The sequence below is a fragment of the Arachis hypogaea genome, chromosome 19, assembly GCF_003086295.3.
Source record: "Arachis hypogaea cultivar Tifrunner chromosome 19, arahy.Tifrunner.gnm2.J5K5, whole genome shotgun sequence".
NCBI lineage: Eukaryota > Viridiplantae > Streptophyta > Magnoliopsida > Fabales > Fabaceae > Arachis > Arachis hypogaea.
The window spans coordinates 96,647,373-96,662,039 of record NC_092054.1 but is presented as its reverse complement, the minus strand read 5'-3'; positions in this window follow the sequence as shown (position 1 = coordinate 96,662,039).

Sequence of the window (14,667 nt, the reverse complement as noted above, 5' to 3'; positions counted from 1 at the left end):
CAGATCCAGCAATTTTGAGCTAAACCCTCAGCTCATTATGATGGTGCAGTAAAACTGCTAGTATTCCGGTCTTCCACAGGAAGAACCTACTAAGTTTCTGGCACAGTTCTTACAAATTGCTGACACAGTACGTGATAAGGAAGTAGATCCAGATGTCTACAGATTATTACTGTTTCCATTTGCTGTAAAAGATCAAGTTAAGATATGGTTAAATAACCAACCCACAGCAAGCATAAGAACATGGAAACAGTTATCAGACAAATTCCTGAATTAATATTTCCCTCCAAAAAGGATGACACAGCTAAGGCTGGACATCCAAGGCTTTAAACAAGAGGATAATGTATCTCTTTATAATGCCTAGGAGAGGTACAGAGAGATGCTAAGGAAATGCCCCTCTGAAATGTTTTCAGAATGGGTGCAGTTAGACATCTTCTACTACAGGCTTACAGAAAAGGCCCAGATGTCTCTAGACCACTCAGCTGGTGGATCTATACACATGAGGAAGACAATTGAAGAGGCTCAAGAGCTCATTGATACAGTTGCTAGCAATCAGCATCTGTACTTAAGTAGTGAGTCCTCCATGAAAGAAGAGGCTAAAGCACTATCCACCAAACTTAGCTCTCCAGAACAAGTTATTGAACTCAATCAGCAATTGCTTCTTATAACAAAACAGCTAGCTGAATTTAAAGAGATGCTACAAGACACTAAAAATGCTAACAAGAATATGGAAGCACAATTGGATCAGACAAGACAGCAGCTATCTAAATAGATAACAGAAGACTGCCAAGCTGTTCATTTAAGGAGTGGGAAGACATTGAATGTCTCAACTCAAGGCAGCAGAAAGCCAAGAAAGGAACAACTGACAGAGGATGACCAAGCCACTGCCCAAAATCCCTCTAAGGACAGTAAGAGCCTATAGAGGAATGATTCTGGCGTTCAAACACCAGAAAAAGGTGAAAAATTGGCGTTAAACGCCCAGTGGATGGCCAATTCTGGCATCCAAACACCAGAAAAGGGTGGCAATCTGGCGTTAAACGCCCATACAGCACCCAATTCTGGCGTTCAAACGCCAATGGGGGATCAGACACCTGCAAGTGCTGATAACAACCCCCTTAGGCAGGCTTCTCCAACCACTTCTGTAGGAAGTAAGCTTGCAGCAACTAAGGTTGAAGAATATAAAGCCAAGATGCCTTATCCTTAGAAACTCCACCAAGTGGAACACGATAAATAATTTTCCTGCTTTGCAAATTATCTCAGGACTCTTGAAATAAAAAGTTTGCAGAGGCACTTGAGCAAATACCCTCTTATGCTAAGTTCATGAAAGAGATCTTAAGTCATAAGAAGGATTGGAGAGAAACTGAAAAAGTTTTCCTCACTGAAGAATGTAGTGCAGTCATTCTGAAAAGCTTACTAGAAAAGATTAAAGATCCCGGAAGCTTTATGATACCATGCACATTAGAAGATGCTTGCACCAAGACAGCTCTATGCGATCTTAGGGCAAGTATCAACCTAATACCTGCATCCACTATCAAAAATCTTGGTTTGACTGAAGAAGTCAAACCAACCCGAATATGTCTCCAACTTGCTGACGGCTCCATTAAAATTCCATCAGGTGTAATTGAGGACATGATTGTCAAGGTTGGGCCATTTTCCTTTCCCACTGACTTTGTAGAGCTGGAAATAGAGGAGCACAAAAGTGCAACTCTCATTCTAGGAAGACCTTTCCTAGCAACTGGATGAACCCTCATTGATGTCCAAAAAGGGGAGATAACCCTGAGAGTCAATGAGGATGAGTTTAAGTTGAATATTGTCAAAGCTATGCAGCATCCAGACACATCAAAAGACTGCATGAGCACTGATATCATTGACTCCCTGGTGGAAGAGGTCAATATGACTGAGAGCCTCGAATCAGAGCTAGAGGACATTTTTAAAGATGTTCAGCCTGATCTGGAGGAACCAGAGAAAACAAAAGAACCTCTGAAAACTCCTCAAGTAGAGGAGAAACCTCCTAAAACTGAGCTCAAACCACTACCACCCTCCCTAAAATATGCATTTCTTGGAGAAGAGGACACTTTTCTGGTAATCATAAGCTCTACTTTAGAACCACAGGAAGAGAAGGCATTAATTCAGGTGCTAAGGACACACAAGACAGTTCTTGGGTGGTCCATAAGTGATCTTAAGGGCATTAGCCAGCCAGATGCATGCAGAATATCCTATTGGAGGATGATGCTAAGCCAGTGGTTCAACCACAGAGGCAGCTGAATCCAGCCATGAAGGAGGTGGTACAGAAAGAGGTCACTAAGCTACTAGAGGCTAGGATTATTTATCCCATTTCTGATAGCCCCTGGGTGAGCCCTGTCCAAGTTGTCCCCAAGAAGGGAGGCATGATTGTGGTTCATAATGAAAAGAATGAACTGGTTCCTACAAGAACAGTTACAGGGTGGCGTATGTGTATTGACTACAGAAAGCTCAATACAACCACCAGAAAGGATCATTTTCCTTTATCATTCATAGACCAGATGCTAGAGAAACTAGCAGGTCATGAATACTACTGCTCTTTGGATGGCTATTCAGGTTACAACCAAATTGCAGTAGATCCTCAGGACCAAGAGAAAACAGCATTCACATGTCCATTTGGAGTGTTTACCTACAGAAGGATGCCATTTGGTCTGTGCAATGCACGTACAACCTTTCAAAGGTGCATGCTCTCTATCTTCTTTGATATGGTAGAGAAATTTCTGGAAGTCTTCATGGATGACTTCTCAGTATTTTGAGACTCATTCAGCTCCTGTCTTGACCATCTAGCACTTGTTCTGAAAAGATGCCAAGAGACTAACCTGGTTTTAAACTGGGAGAAATGTCACTTTATGGAGACTGAAGGAATTGTCCTTGGGCACAAAATCTCGAACAAGGGAATAGAGGTGGATCAAGATAAGATAGAGGTAATTGAAAAATAACCACCACCTGCCAATGTTAAGGCAATCAAAAGCTTTCTGGGGCATGCAGGATTCTACAGGAGGTTTATAAAGGATTTTTCAAAAATTGTAAAACCTCTGAGCAATCTGCTAGCTGCTGATACACCATTTATCTTTGACACAGAGTGTCTGGAGGCATTTGAGACTCTGAAAGCCAAGCTGGTCACGACATCAGTCATTTCTGCACCAGACTGGACATTACCATTTGAACTAATATGTGATGCCAGTGACCATGCCATTGGTGTAGTATTAGGACAGAGGCATGATAAGCTTCTGCATGTCATTTATTATGCTAGCCGTGTTTTAAATGATGTGCAGAAGAATTACACAACCACAGAAAAGGAGTTGCTTGCAGTGGTTTATGCCATTGACAAGTTCAGATCTTATTTAGTAGGATCAAAAGTGATTGTGTACACTGACCATGCTGCTCTAAAATATTTCCTCACAAAGCAGGATTCAAAACCCATACTCATAAGATGGGTGTTGCTTCTGCAAGAGTTTGATATAGAAATAAGAGACAGAAAAGGAACCGAGAACCAAGTAGCTGATCATTTGTCCCGGATAGAACTAGTAGCAGGAGTGTCCCTCCCTCCTACTGAGATCTCTGAAACCTTTTCGGATGAGCAACTCTTTGCAATTTAAGAAGTACCACGGTTTGCAGACATTGCAAACTATAAAGCTGTGAGATTCATACCAAAGGAGTACAGTAAGTAGCAAACAAAAAAATTGGTTTCTGATGCCAAGTACTACCTGTGGGATGAACCATATCTCTTTAAGAGATGTGCAGATGGAATAATCCATAGATGTGTGCCTAGAGAAGAGGCACAGAAGATCCTATGGCATTGCCATGGATCACAATATAAAGGACATTTCGGAGGTGAGCGAACAGCCACAAAGGTTCTCCAATGTGGCTTCTACTGGCCTACTCTCTATAGAGACTCCCAAGAGTTTGTACGTAACTGTGACAGTTACCAGAGAGCTAGTAATCTGCCTCACGGTTATGCCATGCCTCAGCAAGGGATCTTAGAGATTAAGTTGTTTGATGTATGGGGTATTGACTTCATGGGGCCTTTCCCACCATCATATTCAAACACTTATATTCTGGTGGCAGTCGACTATATATCTAAATGGGTAGAGGCAATTGCAACACCCACTAATGATACTAAGACAGTGATGAAGTTCCTCCAGAAGCATATCTTCAGTAGGTTCGGTGTCCCTAGGATACTAATCAGTGATGGAGGCACTCACTTCTTCAATAAACAGCTTGACTCTGCTCTTATCCGATATGGAATTAACCACAAAGTGGAAACTCTATATCATCCACAAATAAATGGGCAGGCTGAAGTCTCAAATAGAGAACTAAAGCGAATCCTGGAACGGACTGTAAGTACCCCTAGAAAGGATTGGGCAAGAAGTTTGGATGATGCTCTGTGGCATACAGAACCGCATTCAAGACTGCCATAGGGACCTCTCCATACCAGTTTGTGTATAGAAAAGCCTGCCATCTGCCAATGGAACTGTAACACAAAGCCTACTGGGCAACCAGATTCCTAAACCTTGATACTAAGGTAGCTGGAGAGAAAAGATTACTCCAGTTGAATGAGCTGGAGGAGTTCAAACTCAATGCTTTCGAAAATGCTAAAATTTACAAGTAGAAAGCAAAAAGGTGGCATGATAGAAAGCTGTCATCTAGAGTCTTTGAGCCAGGACAGAAGATTCTGCTGTTTAACTCTAGGCTCAGATTGTTCCCTAGGAAATTGAAATTTCGGTGGAAGGGACCATATGTGATTACAAGTGTGTCACCATATGGATATGTAGAGCTTCAGGATATTGAATCAGTAAAACTCTAGCTAAAGACGGTAAAGAAGTGCTTGCTGGGAGGCAACCCAGCCATTATCAAAAATTAGATGTTTATAACAATTATATGAGTCTATTTAATTTTGTTATTCATGATATTTAATACATTTCAGTAAATAAGTCAGGAAAATGGAGGTTCAAAACATAAAGCAGAAGAATCACAGAAAAAAGAGCTCACTAGCATCAAAACGCTAGTAAAGGGGCGTTTTGGGCGTTAAATGCCAGAATGGGCAGCATTTTGGGCGTTTAACGCCAAAAACAGCAGCATCGTGGGCGTTCAGAAAAAAGCCCAATAACAAAGGATTTATGGCATTCAACGACCTGGCTGGGCGTTAAACGCCCAAAATGGCCACCAGATGGGTGTTAAACTCCAGAATAGCTATCATTCTGGGCGTTTAACGCCAAAACAGCAAGAGGGAGGTAATTTCGTTTCCAATTCAATTTTTTTTTCGAATTTTTATGTTTTAATTCAAATTTTCTGCATCAAAATATTACAAACATTAATTTTTTAATTTCTATTTCCAAAAATTATTAATCTTTTAATTTTTTTAATTCTTTTTCAATTCTTTTCAATTCTTTCCTAAAACGTTTTTCAAACTCATTTATCTTTTTAAGTTCTTTCCAAATCTTTTTAAATTGCTTCATATTATCTTAGATACATTAACAAAATTTCAACTTTAACTTCCTCCCATCTTTGTCATATCTTTTAATTTTAAAAACAATCTCATCTTTTTCATATCATATTTTTTTTATCAATCATATCTTTCTATCTTCTCTTTTTTCTAAAAATTCGAAACCTATTCCCTCCCTCCCTTTTAAATATACATTTGGCCAGCCCCTTTTCACCCATCATTCGAATCCTTCTCTCCATCTAGTCATCTTCTTTCTTTTTATTTTGCTTGAGGATAAGCAAATCTCTAAGTTTGGTGTGATTTCCGTGATCTCTGAGCTAAAACAAACTAATCTCATGGCGCCCAAAGGAAGACAAACCACTTCAAGAGACAAGAAATAAAGCAATCCAAAACCACGTTGGATGCATGAGAATTTCTGCACCAAAGAACATGCAGACCATTATTTCAAAATTGTGTGCAGAAGATTAGTGATCCCAGAAGTTTTCAATCTGAAAAAAGATGAATACCCGGAGATCTAAGAGCAGATTCGATATAGGAGCTGGGAAGTCCTGGCTAATCATGAGATACATGTTGGAAGAAACATGATCCAGGAATTCTATGCAAATATGTGGATGACGGATAAGCAAATATTAGAGGGAACTACCTTCCACTCCTTTTGAACTATGGTCAGAGGGAAGATTATTTACTTCCACTTTGACAAAGTGAGAGAAGTTCTCAAACTTCCTCAACTACAAGATGATCCAAAATCCTTTAATAGGAGAATGGCCAAAGATAAAAGGCTAGATCAAGTTCTAGAGGACATATGCCTCCCTGGAACCAAGTGGATTACTAATACAAAAGGTGTCCCAAACCAGCTAAAGAGAGGAGATCTCAAACCAGTTGCTAGAGGTTGGCTGGATTTCATGGGGCATTCTATACTCCCAACCAGCAACCATTTTGAAGTCACTGTCAAGAGAGCAGTGATGATTCACTGTATTATGCTGGGAAAAGAAGTAGAGATTCATCAGCTGATTCCTGGTGAAATTTACATATTTGTAAACAAGGAATCCACTGATGCTAAATTGGCTTACCCAAGCTTGATTAGTCTGTTATATAAAGATGCTGGGGTAGAGATAGGTGTGGATGAATATATCCCAGTTGAACGCCCAATCACCAAAAAGGTGATGGATGGACCTCAAGTTCAAGACAACCCCATCAAGAGGAGGGCACATGAGCTCCTCCCAGAAATTCCTCAATTTGAATATTGGGCCCGCTTAGAAGCATCTGTCACCAAGCTGCAAGAAGCTATGGATCAACTCAAAGAAGAGCAGCAGAATCAAAACAACATGCTCTGCAAACTGCTCAAAGAACAAGAGAAACAAGGGCATGAGATACAGGAGCTAAAGCGCCAGAAGTTGCCCCTTGAAGAGCTACACGTCCCACAGATTGAAGGAGCAAGTATCTCTCAAAATAAAGGTTGTTGAGTCCTAACTCTGTGATATCTTTTGTTATTAGAGACCTATTTTAAGAGTTACATGAGCATTAATATTAGAGTCATTTATTTTTATGTCTTTAATTTCCTTTCTTTTATTGTTATTTGTCTACTTTTTAGTTTCTGTCTTGTTTTTATCTTTATTACATGATTATTAGTGTTTAGTGCCTATGTCTTAAAGCTATGAATGTTCCATGAATCTTTCACCTTTCTTAAATGAAAAATGTTTTATGAAAAAGAAAAAGAAGTACATGAATTTCGAATTCTGTCTTGAAAATAGTTTAATTATATTGATGTGGTGGCAATACTATTTGTTTTCTGAATGAATACTTGAACAGTGCATACTTTTGATAGTGAAGTTTATGAATGTTAAAATTGTTGGCTCTTGAAAGAATAATGAAAAAGGAGAAATGTTATTGATAATCTGAAAAATCATAAAATTGATTCTTGAAGCAAGAAAAAGCAGTGAAAAACACAAAGCTTGTGAAAAAAATAGCGAAAAATAAAAAAAAGGAAGGAAAAAGAAAAAGCAAGCAGAAAAAGCCAGTAACCCTTTCAACTAAAAGGCAAGGGTAAAAAGGATCCAAGGCTTTGAGCATTAATGGATAGGAGGGCCCAAGGGAATAAAATCATGGCCTAAGCGGCTAAATCAAGCTGTCCCTAACCATGTGCTTGTGGTGTGAAGGTGTCAAGTGAAAATCTTGAGACTGAGCGGTTAAAGTTGTGGTCCAAGGCAAAAAGAATGTGCTTAAGAACTCTGGGCACCTCTAACTGGGGACTCTAGCAAAGCTGAGTCACAATCTGAAAAGGTTCACCCAATTATGTGTCTGTGGCATTTATGTATCCAGTGGTAATACTGGAAAACAAAATGCTTAGGGCCACAGCCAAGACTCATAAAGTAGCTGTGTTCAAAGAATCAACATACTAAACTAGGAGGACCAATAACACTATCTGAATTCTGAATTCCTATGGATGCCAATCATTCTGAACTTCAAGGGATAAAGTGAGATGCCAAAACTGTTCAGAAGTAAAAAGCTACTAGTCCCGCTCATCTAATTGGAACTAAGTTTCATTGATATTTTGAAATTTATTGTATTTTCTCTTCTTTTTATCCTATTTTATTTTTAGTTGCTTAGGGACAAGCAATAATTTAAGTTTGGTGTTGTGATGAGTGGATAATTTATACCCTTTTTGCCATTATTTTTAGGTAATTTTTAGTATGTTTTAGTTACTTTTTATTATATTTTTATTAGTTTTTATGCAAAAATCACATTTCTGGACTTTACTGTGATTTTGTGTGTTTTTCTATAATTTCAGGTATTTTCTGGCTGAAATTGAGGGACCTGAGCAAAAATCTGATTCAGAGGCTGAGAAAGGACTGCAGATGCTGTTGGATTCTGACCCTCCTGCACTCGAAATGGATTTTCTGGAGCTACAGATAACCAATTGGCGCGCTCTCAATTGCGTTGGAAAGTAGACATCTTGGGCTTTCCAACAATATATAATAGTCCATATTTTGCCCGAGATTTGATGGCCCCAACTAGCACACTTCTTGGCATTAAACGCCCATTTTGGCACCTAGGGTGGCATTTAACTCCAATTTGAGGCATATGCACGTGAAAGCTTCAATGCTTAGCCTAAACATACACCAAGTGGGTCTCAGAAGTGGATTTCTGCACTATCTGCACTTAGTTACTCATTTTCTGTAAACCTAAGTTACTAGTTTAGTATAAAAACTACTTTTAGAGATTCAATTTGTAACTCATGACATTTTACATCTCATATTGTATTTTCTATGGCATGAGTCTCTAAACCCCATAGGTGGGGGTGAGGAGCTCTGCTGTGTCTTAATGGATTAATGCAATTACTATTGTTTTCTATTCAATCACGCTTGATTCTATTCTAAGATACTCACTCGTACTTCAATATAGAGAATATGATGATCCGTGACACTCATCATCATTCTCAAACTTATGAACGCGTGCTTGACAACCACTCCCATTCTACCTGATCTCAACATAGTCATTGGGCGACAGCTTGAGTGCGTATCTCTTGGGTCTTTAATCCACGGACCGAGTCCGTCGGATTAGAACCTTCATGGTAGAGGCTAGAACCAATTGGCAGCATTCCTGAGATCCAGAAAGTCTAAACTTTGTCTGTGGTATTTTGAGTAGGATTTGGAATGGGATGACTGTGACGAGCTTTAAACTCACGAATGTTGGGCACAGTGACAGTGTGCAAAAGGATAGAGAGATCCTATTCCGACACAAGTGAGAACCGACAGATGATTAGCCGTGTGGTAGCTGTACCTGGTATTTTTCATCCGAGACGAGAGATCCGACAGTTGATTAGCCGTACAGAAACTGTGCCTGGTATTTTTCATCCGAGAGGATGGATGGTAGCCATTGACAACGGTGATCCACCAACATACAGCTTGCCATTGAAGGAAGCCATGCGTGTTTGGAGAAGAAGACAGTAGGAAGGTAGAGATTCAGACAACAGAGCATCTCCGGAACCTCAACCTGTTCCTCATTACTGAATCACAAGTACCATTTATTTCATGTTATTTACTTTTCTTAAACAAAATCATTTTTATCATTAATCTCCTGACTAAGATTTATAAGATAACCATAGCTTGCATCAAGCCGACAATCTCTGTGGGATCGACCCTTACTCACGTAAGGTATTACTTGGACAACCCAGTGCACTTGCAGGTTAGTTGTGCGGAGTTGTGAAAAGTGTAACCACAATTTCGTGCACCACTTGGTCTTCCATTGTGCTTCAAGATTTTCAATTAATTGCACCAAGTCTTGATGGAATTCTTCACAAGCTTGGAGCTCCCAAAGTTGATTCTCTTTTTGTAATCCGGGATCCCACACTTTGTTTTCACACTCGTCTTCAAGTTGATCACGTTGATTCCCTCCGGGTGGTAAGCAAGCCGAATTCTCACTAAGGTACCAAACCATCTTCCTAGGCCCATCCAATTGAGCACTAATCCAACTCTTTCTCCTCCATTTTGAGCTTCCAACCATAATGATTCGAGAATGATGTTTCCAACCACTAACCATTTCCCTTTTGCTCTTAAAGCCATAAAGAGCTCTAAGTTGACCATCCGTCTCAAGCAAACCATATTCAAGTGGGATAATAAAGCTTCGAGATAAGAGATTTTCCCACTTGAATGAAAGAATAGATGGTGATGGCTTGGGGAGAGGTGTCTCCAATGTCCTTGCAAGCTCTACTCCCTTGTGTTTTTCCTTGACAACTTCCACCTATTTGCAAGCTTCTTCAATTTCAACCTCTTCATCTTGGTAGATTTTTTCCAATTCAATCTTTTCTTCATTGCTTACCAAGGGTATGGGAGGTTGTGCACATTCTTCTATGACCTCAATTTTATGTCCAATGGGAGAGGATTCAATTGTAGATAAGAATTCATCAATGATTGAATCCATCTCTTGATCAACCTCTTCAAAGTCTTCAGCCATGATATATATTGGAGGTTGTACACCCTCCTCAACATCAATATCAAGCATCTTGGAAGAGGGCTCTATAATTCTACATTCCCATGGACTTCCAACATCTCCTAAATCTTCAACCATTCCTTCTGACTCAATTGTCTCAACTTCCTCCCTTGGTTGCGATTCTTGCTTCAACTTCTCTTCTTCACCTTGAAGCTTCAAGTTCACTCCCTCACATGCTCCTTAGTTAATCCTCCATATTAATGGCTTCCACCATGGTAGCAACCATGACTTCTAGCTTCTTCATCTCCTTTTGTTTCTCTTCTTGCCTTTGGATATAAGAGCTAATATCTCTTCGTTGTTCTTGCAAGAAGGTTTGGAGAGCTTCATCCATTGGGGGTGGTAGTGGAAGAGAGGGTTCATTGTTTAGGAGAAAGGGTTCATAATTGGAAGGTGGTTCATCTTGGTAAGGGTATGGAGATGGTGTATATCGAGGTGGTTCTTGGGAGTAATTGTGTTGGAATGGTTATGGTTCTATGTATGGTTCATATGGCTCATAAGGTGGTTGGTATGGTGGATAAGGATTAGGGTTATATGGAGGTGTTTGGTGATAGGAGGCTTGTGAGTATGGTGGTTCAAAACTATGTTGAGGAGGTGGTTCATGCATATGGTGATTGTGGTTGACAACCACAATGAGGGTCACCACATCCATTAGATTGATGTACATTAGGAGTTGGATTATACCTATAAGAAACTAGAGGAGGTTGATCAATTCCTTGAGGCTCCTCCCATCTTTGATTGTTCCATCCTTGATGCATGTTGTCATTGTAGTTCCCATTTCCTACAACATAATTTAAACCAAACTCATAGCCAAATGGGTGAGAATTCATAGTAGCAAGAGAAAATGAAAACAAAAACTAATAAGAAATAAAGAAAACCAAATCCTAAAACTAGCAAAAACTATCAAAGAAACAAAAGGCAAACATATTCACAATATTCACATATATACAATAACCAATAACAAGCACACATTGTAATTTCGTGGCAACGGCGCCAAAAACTTGATGTGAAGATTTATACCGGTTCGAAAGTTAACAAAATAATTTTGTTGTGAGCATAGCCCAAACTAACATTCGATCCTCAAATCAAAGTTTAATTTTGGTTGTCACAAGTATAACCCAATAAAAATAACCGAGAGTATTAGTCACGGGTCGTTCTTGTAAAACCCAGTTAATTAACGCATAATTAACCTACAAATTAAAATTTATTCTATAAAATTAAAAATGTGATTTTCATGGTTTAATATGATAGAGAAAATTAAAACGAGAATTTTGACACTAATTTTAAAGAATTTGGCCCAAGATTGGGCTAAACGGGCCGAACTGATCGAATCGGGCCCAAGCCCATAAACACAACCCACATACAAGCTGATCATTCAGCTGCCTTCCTCATTATTCATTCCATTCACGGTGAGAGAGGGAGCAAGAACACAAACCCTTATTTCACTACTCACTCCAACATTCAATCTTTTGTAACTTTCAATCCGGAGCTCTGATTTACAAGCCGTTTGTAACCACGCATTTGTCTCGAAGTCCTCTTCAATTCTATTCAAACAAAGAGGCATGTGTTCCTTAAATTAGTTCCCAATTCTTTGTGCCCTCTTTATGTGCAAAATTGGCTTGAGTTTTGAGTGATTTTGATGATTTGGTGGTTTAGGTGCAATCTAACATTGGATAATTGTTGAATTATACTCCAACCATCAATGGGTAAGGCAAGAAAACTCTAAACCCTTGCAGTTTGTCCAATTTTTTGTGCCCTAGTGTTAAATTGTTCAATTGTATGAACTAGTTTGAGTTTATGTTGAATTAGAGTTAAAATTGTCAAATTGGAGCTTGATTAAAGTCTTAGAAAGTTTGGAAATGGGCTTTTGTGCTAAAAAATCTGGTTGAAGGGTGTTGGAGCTTTGAGAGCTTGTGAAAAAGTAAAATTGGAAATATTTCGGGTTGAACGGAAATCGGCCAAGGTATGGTTTCGGTTTCCTATAACTAAAATGTAATGTAATGTGAAAACTTAGGCTAGTGACCTGGTATGCGAAATTGCTACTCAGGTTGTGAATTGTTGTTCGAAATTGATTCCCCGGCAATGGCACCAAAAATGGATGCACAGAACCACGGTCTAAACATATCTTCACAACTTCGCATAACTAACCAGCAAGTGCACTGGGTCGTCCAAGTAATACCTTACGTGAGTAAGGGTCGAATCCCACGGAGATTGTTGGTATGAAGCAAGCTATGGTCACCTTGTAAATCTCAGTCAAGCGGATATAAAACAGTAATGGGTTTTCGAAAATAATTAATAGAATAGGGATAGAGGTACTTATGTAAATCATTGGGTAGAATTTCAGATAAGCGAATGGAGATGCTTTTTGTTCCTCTGAACCTCTACTTTCCTACTATCTTCATCCAGTCAGTCTTACTCCTTTCCATGGCTGGCTTTATGTGATACATCACCACTGTCAACGGCTACTTTCGGTCTTCTCTCGGGAAAATGATCCAAATGCCCTATCACGGTACGGCTAATCGTCTGGAGGCATCACCCTTGCCAATGGCTTCATCTTATCCTCTCAGTGAAAATGATCAACGCACCCTGTCACGGCACGGCTATTCATCTGTCGGTTCTCGATCATGCTGGAATAGGATTTACTATCCTTTTGCGTCTGTCACTAACGCCTAGCAATTGCGAGTTTGGAGCTCGTCACAGTCATTCATTCATTGAATCCTACTCGGAATACCACAGACAAGATTTAGACTTTCCAGATTCTCTTGAATGCCACCATCATTCTAGCTTACACCACGAAGATTATGATTAAGAGATCTAAGAGATACTCATTCAGTCAAAGGTAGAATGGAAGTGGTTGTCAAGCACGCGTTCATAGGGAATGGTGATGATTGTCACGTTCATCACATTCAAATTGAAGTACGAATGGGTATCTTAGAAGCAAAACAAGATGAATTGAATAGAAAACAGTAGTACTTTGCATTAATCTTCGAGGAACAGCAGAGCTCCACACCTTAATCTATGGAGTGTAGAAACTCTACCGTTAAAATTACATAAGTGAATGTCCAGGCATGGCCGAGAGGCCAGCCCTCAAACGTGATCTAAGATAGCATACAACTGATCAAAGATGTCTAACACAATAGTAAAAGGTCCTATTTATAATAAACTAGCTACTAGGGTTTACAGAAGTAAGTAATTGATGCATAAATCCACTTCCGGGGCCCACTTGGTATGTGCTTGGGCTGAGCTTGAGTGTTGCACGTGTAGAGGTCCTTCTTGGAGTTGAACGCCAGCTTTTGTGCCAGTTTGGGCGTTCAACTCTGGTTTTGGCTCCTTTTCTGGTGCTGGACGCCAGATTTGGGCAGAAAGCTGGCGTTGAACGCCAGTTTACGTCGTCTATTCTTGGCCAAAGTATAGACTATTATATAGTTCTGGAAAGCCCTGGATGTCTACTTTCTAACTCAATTGGAAGCGCGCCATTTCGAGTTCTGTAGCTCCAGAAAATCCACTTTGAGTGCAGGGAGGTCAGAATCCAACAGCATCAGCAGTCCTTCTTCAACCTCTGAATCTGATTTCTGCTCAAGTCCCTCAATTTCAACCAGAAAATACCTGAAATCACAGAAAAATACACAAACTCATAGTAAAATCCAGAAATGTGAATTTAACATAAAAACTAATGAAAACATCCCTAAAAGTAACTAGATCCTACTAAAAACATACTAAAATCAATACCAAAAAGCGTATAAATTATCCGCTCATCATGACCCTAGGATAGGAATTGAATTTGTGATGATGGTTGATTGGTTGAAATGGATAATATTGATTATGTGATTATTGGTTTTTGGAAGGTATAATTGAAGTTCTTGATTGATGATGCATGTGAGTTTTACATGATGATGATACTTGGTATATATAAAGGTTGAATTGAAGTTGAAATTTGTGTTTGATATGGATAATGGGTCTTGTATGTTGATCATTGTGGTATTAGAAATATTGGTGGTGGAGTGATGCCAAGGCATCTTGGGCTAGTTTCACAAGCCTTTTTCTTTCGTTTTCATTAGGTTTTATGCACTTTCTTGAGCTTTATGTAAGTAATTGGATAAGAATTTCATGAACCCATTAATTCAATCAAACTTGGTTATTTATGTACTTTTCACAAGATTTTATGCAAATTTTATTTGATGATTAAATGATGCAAATATCTTGTGATTATAGCAAAC